Raw genomic sequence first — 15377 nt, forward strand, 5'->3', positions numbered from 1 at the left:
TGTTGACAGAGAGAAGGGACTGTATGCCAGTCTCAGAATAAATCAGAGTCACAGTTAGTACCAGGAGATGGGAGCACAGTGGGATCAACAGCTTTGTCTGACTACAGGTTAGATTTCCCAGGCACATTTCAAATTTCATTGGATCATAGATCATAAAGCTATTAAGGGTAGAGGTCATTTAGTCCAATACTTTCTTTTTATTGCTGAGGAAATCAAAGCCTAGAGAGACGAAGTGATCTGCCCAAGGCCACAAATTTATACAGAGTTGAGATTTGAACTGAGAATCTGTGACTCCAAATTCAGAGTTCCTTCCATTGCACCACATTGCCTCCTTCTGAGTTTTTGCCCAACCAGAGATGCATAAGGAATTTTGTTCAGGGTCAGAGTTCCTCACAATTCACCCTGTTCCCCAGAGGGGTATGACTTATTTGTCTTGATTTAGACAGGAAAATGGTATTCTTTTACTCAGCATCACAATTCTCTTAAATCCCATTGAATTTTGGGAAATAGAGCATCAACCATTTCATGTTTGAGAGACAGTCTGGCAAGAATGGTTCAGAAGTCAGGGAAAAAGCTCCTTGGACATTGCTTCTGTTCTCCAGGTTGTTATTTTTGGGCAGGGATCTCACTGCATTTGTTCTCTTTTGACATATTTCATTTGCCTTTAAGTTGGTGGGAGAATCTTCCTAATATTTAGGAAAGTGGAAGGAGAGGGCAATGTTAAAATAAGAGAATGGAGAAATGAGTTACTAATTGATTACTCTTGAAACATTCTAAGAACTTAGAGGAGGTGGAGGTGGATACTCCTTGCTGGAAGTCTTAGAGTGATCTTCAGAACTAACTCCACTACTGCAATCCTTCAATGTTATCTATTTTTTTGGCGGGGGAAGGGCAGCTAGGCAGCACAGTGAACAGAACAGGGACCCTGGAGTCTGGACACCCTTAGTGCAAATTCAGCCCCAGACACTTTCTAGCTGTGTGACCTTGGGCAAGTCATTTAATCCTGTTTGCCTCAGTGTCCTCATCTGTAAAATAAGCAAGAGAAGGAAATGGCAAACCACTGTAGTAAATTCCAAGAATACTCCATCTGAGGTCAGGAAGAGTCAAACATGATTGAACAACAACAAAATCTATTTTTTTTTTCTCCAGTGAGGTCAGCCATCAAGGCCTGCTAATCCTATGGGATTCTTATCCTCTAAATACACCAGGATGATGGAACAGTGTGGATGTAGCATGGTACAATAGAAAGAGTACTAGCTCTGGAGTCAAGGGATCTGGGTGAAAATTCTGCTTTTGATACTTACTACCACTGTAACCTTGGGAAAATCACTTGAACTCTCTGGAGTTCAGTTTCTTCACTGGTTAAATGAATGTTCTGGACTAGATGGATTTTGAGGTCCCTACCAATTCTAGATCTGGGCCTCTATGTATCTACTCTATTTCTCTGGCTATAATGTACATACCAAAGAGCTCTTGGGCTCCCTATGAGTTATAAGATCAACAAGTATTTATTAAACTTTTACTGTATGCTAGGCAGAACATTAAGTATTAGGGAAACAAGCATGAAAGACAGCTCCTGCCCTCAAGCTCCTTACATTCTACTGGGGGAAGACATCATATAAAAGGCAGCTGAGGAGGGAAGGTGCCCAGGTGAGGAGCATAGCAGCATACAGTGGAGAGGCAAAGGTCAAGCTTACAAGCAAATGTAGGGTGGTTAGCCTTTCCTCAAAATGGTGGTTCTGAAACAAATCCACAAGTGAGGGAAACAGTCTGCAGGGATAGAGGAATGTTCCTGTGTGAGAAAGCCATAGGAGATGAAGAAACTTCCTCAACCATGATTGAGTTATCTCTCAATGCAAAAATCTATCTCCCCCCAGCCACACATATCTTTTCTAGCAATATTTATTGAAGAAGTCCTCATTTTTAATGTAATATAAACTATTCATTGCCCTAGGAGTAACCCTCAACCTCATGTCTTCAGAGACTGGAGCATTCCATTGCTTGAAGTCACACATACAACATCAATATAAAAATTTTGGTATAAAAAATAAGAATAAGACCAATGAGGGAATTTGTTTTGCTTGATTAGGAACAATTGCACACTTTATTTTTGTTTTTCTTTTTTCCAGTGGGGTGGGAGAGATAGAAGGTAGAGATAATGTTTGTTATTTTTTTTTAAATACAATTTAATAAAAAATGATAATAAAAATCTATAGGTTTCAGATTTAGGGAGAATATTGGGACCATGAAAAAATTATGCACTCTTCCAGAGATAATCCAGTACCTTCCCACCTCTTCTTCAAATCTGGGCCTTGTTCACATAGTTTCTCTCCAAGATATATGTGTGATTAGATAAATTCTATAAGTTGTCTATCCAATTGCATGTCATAGTCTGGGAAATAGATATTTTTCATTCTGATTTTTCTGATATTGATACTTAGATCAAATTCCTTAGAGTTATCAGAGAGCTTAGTTATGGGGTTCTACGTTGTTCCAGGGCTTAATCTTATCATCTTAAGAGTGCTTCAGACAGGAGCATCTGTAGGACCTCACCATCTATAGGAAATCCCCCTTTCATTTGGGTCTTGTATCATACCTTCTCTTAACAGTGAGGATGATTTTCCAATCCAGTAGATAATTTATTAAGCATCTGACGCGGCCGCTGCAGTGATGAGCATGAGACCAGCTCAATGCTCTGTAACCCTGAGACGCATGGATGAGGCGGGAGACAGCAAGGTGGCAGAAGCTCCGTTTATTGAGTGCAGTTAGCTGTCTTTTATGGCCCTAGTGATGCATGTTCAAAGCGTGATCCCCCTGTGATAGCCAATCATCAGGTCTGCTGGAGCTCATGTCAGGACTCATCTCCCATTGAGAGGAGAGCCAAACCAACCGTGGGAGCTGCATGTCAGCAAAGGAGAGGTCCTGGGAGACTTCCTTATTTTTGCCACGCAACTATGTTGTGACCCTCAGCTTCTACTGATAGAAGCTAGAACTCCCATGGGAAAGTTCCCTCAACAGAGCTCTCATGAGACTGTGAGACATTCACCCTAACAATTCCCCCTTTTTGTTTTAAAGAAGGCGTCGTTGTGAGTGTGTCCTTCAGCACTTGTAGCTGAGACATAACATTTTTGAATGTGGAGATCATTACTTTCAAGAGTCATCCGGCTATAATAGGCAAGCAGCATAAAAGTAAGCACACTACAACAATCAATATAATCCAATACTCAAATGATCCCCACCAATTGGAGGCATTATCAAACCAATGTATGATTTTCTCTGCTGTTTTGTCAGGATCCAAGTCCTGTTCAGAAGCCTTTTTTATTTCAGAGGCTAAGCTGTATAAAGTTTCAATGTCAGATTCTATTGTATTGTTTAAGAATAGACCATTCAAGTGGTTTCTGATTACTGTCCAGTTATAAGTAGAATTGTCATGTGTAAGTATCATGCCATGATTGAACAACAGTCCCATTTAAGTTCATGCAAAGGCGGTGCGCTGCTACACAAGTCTCCACATGAGGCCAGCCAGACCCAGAGTCACTGTTCACCTTACATTTGTCCAGACCCCCCACGCGCAGGGAGGTGGCATTGGAGCAGGGTGTCCCCTGTCCACCGAGTAGGTGAATCTGGTGTGGCCCCATGCCGGGAATGTTCATGGCAAGGCTGACATTCTGCAGTTGTATGCAGCCCTCCACCTTGTTGGTGCGGGCTGCCTCATGGACAGTCCCGTGAAGTTGTATTTTATTGACGATGAAGTCATATTAGTTTGTGTGGGGAGGTCAAACTCATACCCCACCATTAGTGATGAGGTCCCCTGGAATACAAGGTTAGGTAACTGTTCACCCCAAGCTATTACTCGAGGCCACAGGGGGTCCATGTAGATCGCCCACCGGTGTAAGATCTGATTCCCTGCCACAGGTGTTGACAGGCTTAGTAGGAGAAGCAACTTCATACAGGTCTGCATTGTCCTTCGTCTCCTTTTCCTCTTGCTGGGTCTCCTCCTTTTCTTCCTGGGGTGTCTCCCAAGTAGGGACCATCTTGAGAGTTTTCGTTGGCACCCACTTAGCTCCTTCACCTGTTGAGATACAAGCATGCCCTGGTCCCCAGGTTAGTACCCTAAAAGGTCCTACCCATTCATTATTGGGATTTTTCCACAGGACCAATTTCTTTTTATCTGTGTATATTGTTGGGTCATCATGAGTCAAGGTAGGTGAATTGTGAGGTAAAAAGAATTTCATAGCAGGGGTAAGGTCATTACCATCAAATTTCAAATAATTTATATTATACAAGATTTTATTAATCTGTCTTTGAGGGGATAACCGCTCAGCTCCCCCTTTTTGTTTTTGAAAGAAAGTTTTGATGGTTTGATTCATTCGTTCAACAATGTCTTGACCAGTTGGGTTATAAGGAATACCACATATATGCTGTATGCCAAACTCTAGAAAAAAGGCTTGTAATTGTTTGGCAGTATAAGCGGGCCCATTATCAGTTTTTATCGCACATGGTGGGCCAATTATAGCAAAAGCATGATAAAGGTGATTAATAACATGTCTAACAGTTTCTCCTGTTTGAGGAGTAGCTATACAAAATCCTGAAAATGTATCCACAATAACATGGAGGAATTTATGTTTCCCCAATGGTGGAATATGTGTAACATCCATTTGCCATAGAAAATTAGGAAAAAGTCCTCTAGGATTGATACCAGAGCGAAGTGATGGTGAATTGAAAGGAACACATTGAGTGCACCTTGTCACTATAGCTCTGGCTTGTTCTCTGGTTATGCCATAAAGGCGACGTAGAGACCTGGCTGACATATGATACTTACCATGTCCTTGTTGTGCTTCTTGACAATTGCCTATAAGCATAGAATCCACAATATTATTCCCTGAAAATATGGGACCTAATCCATCTGTATGGGATCTTATATGCATTACATGCAGAGGATATTGTCTTGATCTGATGCATGATTGAAGTTCATAAAACAATTCTGTTATTGGTGAAGCTTCAGATTTAATATATGCTGTTTCGATGTGAGAAAGCACACCAGCAGCATAATGACTGTCTGTAATAATGTTAATAGGTTGAGGTATTCTGCAAGCATATAGAAGAGCATATAGCTCATTCTTTTGAGTGGAAGTGTATGGAGTCTGTGTAACTGTATGAATGTCTAAGTCAGGACAATATATAGCAGCTTTCTTTTCTTTGTAGCATCAGTATAGACATTATAGCCATCAACAGGTGTATTCCTGACAATCTTGGGAAATATCCATTGCCAGTTATTAAACCATTTTGCAAAGAAGTATTTTTGTCCTGCTTGAATATTACCTAGATTCAATAACACAGTCCAATTGTCATCACAATATAAAAGGGTCTCAAGTCTTTCTTTTGTAACAGGGACCCACAAAGTGCCTTTCTGTCCACTAAGATGTAAAATGCGAAGAAGTGCCTTTTTAGCCAACATAGAGGCTTCTTCTAGATAACTAGTTAAGACTCTTTTATTACTGGTTTTGCTGTATAACCATTCTATAATGTTTTCTTCTTGGTGACGTATAATGTGTGGATGTTGCTGAGCCATTATCAATGTGGCTTCAATCTCCTTCTGTGGAGATACCCGATGGGTGTGATTTCCTAACTTCCTAATGATTTGTTTTAAGCTTTGTTCAGCCTCAGGGGTCCATTTTCTAGGAGAATTTAAGCGAGGATCCCCTTTTAAGATAGAATATAAGGGTTGCATCTCCTCATTAGTAATACCTATCTTTGGTCGTATCCATTGAATGTCTCCTATCAATTTTTGGAAATCATTTAAAGTTTGTACCTTGTCTTGTCTAAGTTCAGGAGGTTGTAAAGAGACTTCCTCCAAGTCAAGCTGAAATCCCAGATATTGAAAGGGAGGTTGTTTTAGCACTTTCTCTGGTGCTATCTGAAGCCCTTTGTTTGTCAAAATAGATACTGTTTCTTGGAGTATCTGCTCAAGGACTTCTAAATTGGCATGACTACAAAGAATATCATCCATATAGTGCACTAAATAGGCTCCTTTATATTTGATTCTTAAAGGCTCTAGTAGGTCTGCAGGGAATACTGATTTATCAGCCCCAGTATCAATTAACTCTGTAAATTTCTGTTTTTCTACACTCATAGTACATAGGGGATGGTCCATAGAGACGGCTTGTGTAAAAAATGCTCCTGACCTCCAGCCTGTCTGTGGGCCTTTTATTATGGTAGGATCTTCTGTGTGGAATTCTGCAGTGATGGCGATGGCTTGAGCCACACACTGCCCCCTTTCTATATAGGTATCATCATTGTTAGTGTTAATCAAGGTGAGGTGAGGGAGGGAGCCCTTATACATTTGAATTACTGGAACTGCATGTGAGTAGTGCTGATCCAGGGGTGATATGGTAATTAAGGAAAATTCTGGCCCCAATTCCTGTTGGTCCATGAGTGGGACATTTCAGACAGCATGGGGTGGCAGTTTAAAATTATCTAAGCTTCTCAGTTTCAATACTCGAATTGTTTTTCTTGGGCAGCTAGAGTCATGTATTTCTTTCCCCATTCGTTTGTGAGAGGGTTTGATTCCTGTACTGTCATCCCCATGGGACGAATATTCGGGGCTCCCGCAGAGCCCCTGCGCCCGTTTCCCGACTTGCATTCAGAAGCCCAATGCCCTAGCTTTTTACATTTCGGACAGGGCGTGGCAGGGTGTCTTTTGTTTGACTTGCAGTCTTTCTTAAAGTGCCCTTCTCTCCCACATTGATAGCATGTTTTCCCTGTTTTTTTCCCTGACTTATGCTCTGCTAAAAATTGATTCACCAACTCGAAGTGAAAACACTGAGTCCCTACCTTTTCACATCTCCTTGTCATTTCCTGTAAGGTCACGTCCCTAGGCAAACCTAGCATGGCTTTCTTACAGTCTTCATTACAGTTTTCTCTAAGTAGTGATTTTATGACTATTTCAGTCCCTTCTACTTCTCCCATTGTTCGTGCGACTAGTTCTTGAATTCTAGCCACAAAGTCAACAAATGTCTCACTAGGTTTCTGCTGGGCAGTGGTCATAGACTCCTTTGCCTGCCCCTTTTCTGGTATCCTAGACCAAGCTTTTCTAGCTTGTACTGAAATTCTATGATAGCCCTCCTCAGCATATCCTAGCTGTTGGGCAGTAGTAGCAAAATCCCCTGTGCCACTCATCTGTTCAAAGAGTGCTTTTCCTTGGGGTCCAGGTGCCAATTGGTATGAAACCATACGGCACTGATCTATAAATTCAGCCATCCAAAAGACAGCAGCTCCAGGTGTCAGAACTGCACGGGCTATTGCCTTCCAATCATTTGGACACAAAATAGAGTTAGAGATAACCTCTAATTGATACATTACAAAAGGTAAAGTAGGTCCATATTGGGCAACTGCTTGTTTTAGCTGCAGTAAGGTTGTAAAAGGAATACTTTCATGCCTCCTCCATACCTGTCCTGGGTTAAAAGGATCAGGTTCTTGGATGACCGGGTAGAGGCCAATATCCCATTCACTAACATCCTCACCCTTTTCTTTTGCTTCTCTAATGCCCTTTTGTAATGGTGATTCCTCACCTCTGGAAGTTGTTGTGTGTGCGCCAAGGTGGCCACACCCACTTCCCAAAGTTTGTGGTGCAGCAAAGAATCTCTTATCTGCTCTTGCAGGGGGTGTTGTTGGTGGAAATTCCTTACTATTCTGTTCCCGGAATCCTCGTTTCTCGGGAGGGGTAATTACCAAGTTTTTTAAAGTGTCTCCTAACTCCCCCAAGTTGGGATACAAGTTTGAATAGTGTCCTGGGGGTGGCCAGGGAGGGAGGTCTGCGGTACCTTCTCTTAGTTTAGGAGAGCAAGGTCTGCTCGCAGAGGGAGAGGGGAGGGAGGAACCTGTCTGAGTACAGACTGGAAAATTCCGGGCTTCTGTTTGCTTTTGATTCGTCAGAGCTTGTTTTCTAAGATCTTTTAGGTGTATCGTTATTCCCTCATTCTTTGCTACCTTATATAAAGCTCTGGCGTAATTCTCCTCATCTGTGGGAAGGAGAAGCCCTATATTTTGCCCCATTATGTAAAGCGAAACCTTTACCTTCTCTGCCCCCCAAAGACAGGAAACGTCTCGGAGACCCGATTCCGTCGGGCTGAAAGCTCGAAGCTTGCTGATGCGCTATTCATAGAGTTTTTAGACTCCGCTCGTGGGGTGTCAGGCCGTCATCGAATCTGCTCTATGTTGGGCGCCAGTTGACGCGGCCACTGCAGTGATGAGCATGAGACCAGCTCAATGCTCTGTAACCCTGAGACACATGGATGAGGCGGGAGACAGCAAGGTGGCAGAAGCTCCGTTTATTGAGTGCAGTTAGCTGTCTTTTATGGCCCTAGTGATGCATGTTCAAAGCGTGATCCCCCTGTGATAGCCAATCATCAGGTCTGCTGGAGCTCATGTCAGGACTCATCTCCCATTGAGAGGAGAGCCAAACCAACCGTGGGAGCTGCATGTCAGCAAAGGAGAGGTCCTGGGAGACTTCCTTATTTTTGCCACGCAACTATGTTGTGACCCTCAGCTTCTACTGATAGAAGCTAGAACTCCCATGGGAAAGTTCCCTCAACAGAGCTCTCATGAGACTGTGAGACATTCACCCTAACAGCATCTATTATGTGCCAAGCACTGTGCTAACTGATGGGGATAAAATTAATAAAAAAATATAGCCTCTGCCCTAGAGAAGCTTACAATCTAATGGGGGGGAGATGACACACAAAAGAAGGCAGGAAAAGGAGGAGCAAGGCCAGGGGTTACTCAGGGAGGATCTTGTTCTGTGAAGCTTAAACCCAAGCAGAGTAACAGAGGCAGAGTGGAGTGAATCAAAAGTCTAGCTTCTGCCCTCCATAAAGGAGGACATTGAAAGGAGTTTGGTACTCCATCTTCCATCCCTCCAATTAGAGGAGGATGAAAGAGAATGTCAATCAAGGCTTGACTTGGCAACCTGGTGTTGAGATTAGATGTGATGAGAGGGGAATCTTGACCTGCGGAGTTGAAACCAGGTAGAGCAGCAGATGCAGAGTGGAGTGATGAGCATATCATACCTCCTTGTTTTATACCTATTTTAAAAATTTATTTTATTTTCAATTTACAGAACAAAACAAGCATTTTCATAACATAGTACAATAAAAATATGATTACACATGAACCTGCAAATCTACCATGTACAACTTGCTATTCCCTCCAAATATACAAAGAAGTTATCATGTAAATTTTTTTCTTCCCTACCCCTTTGTACACCCCCCACCTCACTCTAGAGATGCCTACCATTAGGCACAAAGAGGTATATAAATATGTGTATGTGTGCATAAAATCATCCTATATGTAATTCTATTTATCAATTCTTTCTCTGGATGCAGATAGTGTCTTTCTTTATATGTACTTTATAGTTAGTTTGGGTATTTATAGCAGACAAAATAACTTATTTGATCAAAGTCGTTCTTAAAACAATATTGCTGTTACTATATGAAATGTTCTTTTGGTTCTTTGCTCTTCACCATTTTGTGCAAGTCTTTCCATGCTTTTCTAAGATCTAGTTCATCATTTCTTATAGCACAGTTGTATCCCATCACAGCCATACACAACAACTTGTTCAGCCACTCCCCAACTGATGTTGACCCCTGCAATTTGAAGTTCTTTTTCACCAGAGAAAGAGCTGCTATAAACATCCCATTCACATTCAAAGTTATAATTACTAAAGTTTCCTTTGTTTTTAATAATCAGAGGGTCATCAGGCAAAGTAAACTCTGGCACATATTTCAAGGGATCTTACATGATTATTACGTAGTGAGGGCTTTCCCTCACATAAACAGTGGGGTATCCTTGTGTGGCTCAAAGGGAGACAGAATAGACATCTCTAGGCTTTTCTTTCCACCTACCCTTTCGTCAGGAGAGGAATCAGAAGGTTGAGGACATTAGTTTCGCCATTCTGCTCTCGTCAGAGTGAGGGAGTTGAAGGCTAGAATTATATCTATCTAGAATTATATTATTAGTGTAGGGGGATGTGTCTTTCAGGTTCAATCTAAACTTTTAATCACTGTTCAATAATTGGGAGAAAAAAGGACTTAAGTTTTATGTCCAAGGCCTCACTTCCTTCCCACCAGATACCAGTAATGAACACACATAGCTAGTTGCAAAGAAACCCATTTTTTCCCCAAGTTGATAGCAAAACAGTAATCAGAAGGTATATATACCAGACAGTACAGAATAAAACAGCTGTTCCACTGGGAGTGAATTAACCAAGCTCAAACAAGAAAGTGAGTCCTGGATCTCACCTCAGGGAAAGTTTCCCAAAGTCTCTAGTGTAATAAGCTAGGGATAGGGACATGATGGAGATGGGACAGAACATGCCTGGACAACAACAAATGGGGCCAATTAGAGCTTATTATACTTGTCCAGGGGTATGAACAACTAATATATGTTGCTGGGGAATTTTAAACCTAGGTCTTCATTACTAAAACAACTAACACTCTATCCTTTTCATCATACTACCTAATCTTAATTCATAATAAATGATAACTCTGATTTTGTTCTGGTATTAGACATGTTATTGATCAAATACACTCCACTATACTATAAAGTCATACTGATTTGAATGAATTTTTAAGCAATCATGGTATGTGGATAGTGGTGGTTAGAGGGCGTGGGGTGGTTTCTGACCAATTGATTACCCTTTCCCCAAGTAATCACAGAAAGAAAGGTACTGAGAACAGAAATAATCAGTTATTAATATACTAATCAGATATTAATATGCTAAAGATATGTTAACACTTTATCATTCCTTTACAAACAGTGAAAAAATTGTTTTGTTTTTGTTTTTGTTTTTTTTTTTTCCTTGCTGAAGTGCCTACTACACTCTATCAGCCTTACTAGTAAATTGGAAGGGGACCCAGGTCTTTGGCCAGACAAAGACTGGCCATGATTATGATGACCTTTTAAAGGCTGAACTTAGCCCTTCTGGAAGAAGTCCAGCCAAAAGGCATAAGTTAAAGGAGAAACTTCAAGAGAAAAATCACTCTTCCTGTGGGAAGAAGGGTATTATTTTTTGAAAATTTTTCCCGGAGCCCCAATAGTCATTATGTTTTGAAGCAGAGATGTTCATCCATGTAAACGCCTTTGGTTTGAACCAATTGTGGTTTACTGGCTGACAGTTAAAGGAAAGCTCACTGGTTAGGGGATGATTCATTAGACCCACAGAATGCTTACTAGAAACTGGGAGGAGCAGCCCCCAGGGGCCCAGCCCTTGAGAAGTGGTGCAAGTTGATGGAACATGCCAGGATGGGTGCTACAACAGGAATGACACTTGGATTAGACACAAAGGAATTCCAGGCTGGAGGGGAGAGAGGAGGCTATTAACAGCATGGAAAAAAAAAAAAGTAGACCTTGTTATTACTTTTTTTTTTTAAGTGCCTGAAAAAGCTTTGGATCCATATACCTACTTTTCCCATTTCTAAAAAGTTTTCATGAAGATAATCTTGTTGGAATTAGAGTTAAGAAGACTTGTCTTCAAATCCTACCTTGAATACTTACTAGTTGTGGGACCGTGGGCAAGTCACTTAATCTCACTGGGCCTCGGTTTCCTCACTGATAAAATGAGAGGGTTGGGCTCTATGCCCTGAAAGGTCCTTTCCAACTTTAAATGTCTAATCTTATGATCAATTCATGCATGGAAGACAATTGTGAAGAAGGTATGAGAAGGGAATAAGTAGTCTTTTAAAAATGATATTCTATAGCAGGCCCATCTTTTTACATTTATGCAATTGTCCAAAATTGTCTACAACAGTCCATTATTAAAAAAAAATGACTAGAGTAAATACTATTTTAAAGACTTTCCTCCCACAAACTCTCAGGCATTTGTTAACTGAGTTCCAAAGCCCAGTGGTATAGAACTTTCTCCTCATTAGTGGAGATCAATGCCCCAGGTGTGTAGGAGAAGTAGAGTTGGTGGGAATGAAAGAGAGGAGACTACCAGCCTCTTCGTATCCATTTAGTCTCTTAGGTCTTTTTGGGTTCTGTAGTCTCCTTGGGATGTGGGTGTTTCCAGCTTTGAGAGAGAAGATGGACAATGCAACCCACTTCAGCTTACTGTGTATGGGACTGTTGCTCTAGCCACTCTGCCCACTAATTACCCCAAGCAACTCCTGCATCTGTATTAATAGAACTCCCTACATACAAGAAATCTCAGATCTTTCCCATTGCTGTACATAAAATATCTGATGTTTCTGTCTCTGTGGATGTTTGAGGGTGGTGGGGGCAAACGGAACAGTAGGTCCAGAGCATACTGGCAATGTTTCCTGGAGAAGGGGAAGCTATCAACAAAATAATGGAAAGGGGAAAAAAGTGGCATTTTAGAGATGTTAATTCTTTAAGGCTATTAGGATCAGCAAGGGCCGTCCAGCCTAAGAGCCAAGTGATTTTCAAAAGCTAAGGAATTTATTGCTTCCTCACTGGTATGATCAGTGAGCTCTTTCTTTCTCAAGAATAAAAATTATTTCTGCTGAGGTATCTTTCTGCTCCTACCCCTTATTTAATTGTACTACTTTTTCTTATCTCTTTGATTTTTTTTTAGTAATGTATCTTAAGATGCAAGTATATTTAGATAAAAACAAACAAAATAGCTAGAAAATGGAAGAAATTAAAACCCTACAGTTTGTGTGGTTTAAATTTTATCTACTGACATACACAGAGGATGAAATTCTGGTGCTACTTGCAAATTGGGCATTCACAATTTGATGGAGCATTCTTTTCTTTTTTTTCTTTTTTCCACCTCTTTATCTCTCATTTTTAATTGGTGATACCTACTAGAAGTAGTGTCCCTACTTAGTGGGAAACATAGCATTCCAATTAAGCTTGGGATAAAGCTGTTGCTGTTATATCCTCAATGGATATAATTTAGTATTGTTAGGAGTTATTTAAAAGGATGTCTATTATCTAAATGTCTTTAGTTACCTTAGTTCATTTAAAGCTGTGATGCACAACTGAAATATTCCATATTCTTTAGAAAGAAAAACAAACCTCACCCCTCTTCACAAAAATAACCTATTTTTTTTTATCTGCAGATAACCATTAAAGCATGTCTTGCACTAACACTTATAGGTAAAATAAATAAATGGCTAGACAGACAAATAGGAAATATAAGATTAATGAGAAAGATCACCCCAAAGATCCACCATAGGAATTTTCTGGTCTTTGGTTTGAATGTACCGAGGAAAAAGCTCTGAATCTGTCTTTAACGGGCTTGTGTTCAAATCCTAAAATGACTACTTGTTCCCTGAATCCAATGACAACTCTCTACTCATTTTACCACTTTGTTTTTCAAAATATAAATATAATGATATGGCTTGTTGTATTATATACAGTATTACATGTTAATTGCATTAGAGAGCTGAAAAAATAGTGCAATTTTGAGATCTGAGAGGTAATTGTTATCCTCTAGGGGTTGGCACTGACCTCTAGGTCAGTGACATATTTACAAAAGAAGTGGCATTTTAGTTGGACTTTAAAGGATGGCTAAGGATTCAACAGGTAAAGACAGTGATGGAAGTGGTGATGAAATGGCTTCCATCATTTCAAACAAGCTCAAGAAAAGGCAGAAAGCCAGGATAGTGTCATGCATGAGTAAGAGCAAAGAAAAATGGGATTTGACTGAAGTATTTGTGTATAGAGATGGCTTGTGTTAAATAATGTGACAGATTATGGAAGTCTTTACTGGTCAAGCATTTCTTAAGTACTTATGTGACAGGCACAATGCTAAGCTCTGGGGATACAAAGTAAAGCAAAAAAAGAATCCTTGCTCTCAAAAGAGTTTACAATCTGATGGGGGAGACAACTTTCAAACAACTATGCACAACCAAGATAGAGAGGATAAATTGTTGTAGTTTCATAGGGAAGGCACTATAATTATGGTGGTTTGGGAAAGGCTTCTGTAAAAGTGGGGATTTTTAGCTTAGACTTAAAAGAACCCGGGAAAACCAAGAGGTAGAGATGAGAAGGGAGAGTATTCCACTCATGGGGGACCGTCAGAGAATGACTATCTTGTGTGAGGAATATGAAGGAGGCCAGTGTAACTGGATTACAGAGTATGTGGGGAGGGTAGAGTAAGATGTAAGAAGACTAAAAGGTAGGAGGGGACCAGGTTATAGAGAACATTGGACTTCAAATGGCAACCAGAGAATTTTATATTTGATCCTAGAGGCGATAGGGAGCCACTGGAGGTTATTGAGTAGATGAGTGACATGGTCAGATCTGTGCTTTAGGAAGAATTTGCCAGTTGAAAGGATGGACTAGAGTGGGCAATGGATTAAGGCAGGAAGACTAACCAGCAGGTTATTCCAATAGTCCAAGCAGGAGGTGATGAAGGCCTGAACCAAGGTGGTGGTGGTGGCAATGTCAGAAAAGGGGTCACATGTGAGAAAAATTAAAAGGGCTTTTCAATAGCTTGAATATGGAGGACGAGAGTGAGGAGCTGAAGATGACACATTTGGTACTGGGTGATTGGCAGGATGTTTTTGTTGCTGAGTCTGGTGACCCCATTTGGGGTTTTCTTGGCAAAGATATGAGGAAACTGAGGCAAGCTGGATTAAGTACTTTCCAGGGTCATGCAGCTAGTAAGTGTCTGAAGCCAGATTTGAACCCTCGAAGTCTCCTGGGCTCCAGGCCCAGCGCTCCTGGCTCTATGGCGCCACCTAGCGCCTCGGAGGAGGATGACAGTGGCCTCAAATGCAGCAGGCAGTGTCCCCTACGGACGCCCGGAAGGCCAGAGTGTGAAGCTCACTGCCGGAAGGGGGCGCCTCTGGCTTGGACCGCGGCCGAAGGCGGCAACCGCAGCATGGCGGGGAAAGAGGCCAAGGCCGCGGTCACCTACTACAGCCTGGAGGAGGTGGCGAAACACAACTCGGAGAAGGACGTGGCTGGTGATCCACGGGCGAGTGTAAGACATCACCGGCTTCCTGGACGAGCATCCGGGGGGAAAACTGGTTCTGATGGAAAAAGCGGGTCGGGACGCGACCGACAGCTTCGAGGCTGTGGGACACTCGGCGGACGCCCGGGAGATGCTGGCGCAGTTCTGCCTCGGGGAACTGCAGCCGAGCGAGTGCGGGGCACCGCGGCCCTAAGCGTCCGGCCCCGCGGCCCGTGTGGGCTGCCCCATGGGGGGTCCGGAGCAAGGAGGAAGCAGACACCGAGAGGCGGTGCTACCAGGCCCCTCCCCCTTCCTGCCACCTTTTTTGGCCCCTTGCTGAATCTCCAGTGCGCATGTCCACCGCTTACCTCCAGCTGGGACCGGCGCCGCCTCCTGCAGTTGCCATGGCAACCCTTCCTCTCTCTCTCTCTCTCTCTCTCTCTCTCTCTCTCTC

The 15377-nt window shown here is 41.9% G+C and overlaps 1 pseudogene; it reads left to right on the forward strand.

Moving 5' to 3' along the window:
• The first annotated feature begins 14578 nt into the window (after positions 1-14578).
• On the forward strand, positions 14579-15137 carry LOC114048143 (annotated as a pseudogene).
• The last annotated feature ends 240 nt before the right edge of the window (positions 15138-15377 follow it).

This window comes from Vombatus ursinus, unplaced genomic scaffold (assembly GCF_900497805.2).
Source record: "Vombatus ursinus unplaced genomic scaffold, bare-nosed wombat genome assembly UNPS02014791.1, whole genome shotgun sequence".
NCBI lineage: Eukaryota > Metazoa > Chordata > Mammalia > Diprotodontia > Vombatidae > Vombatus > Vombatus ursinus.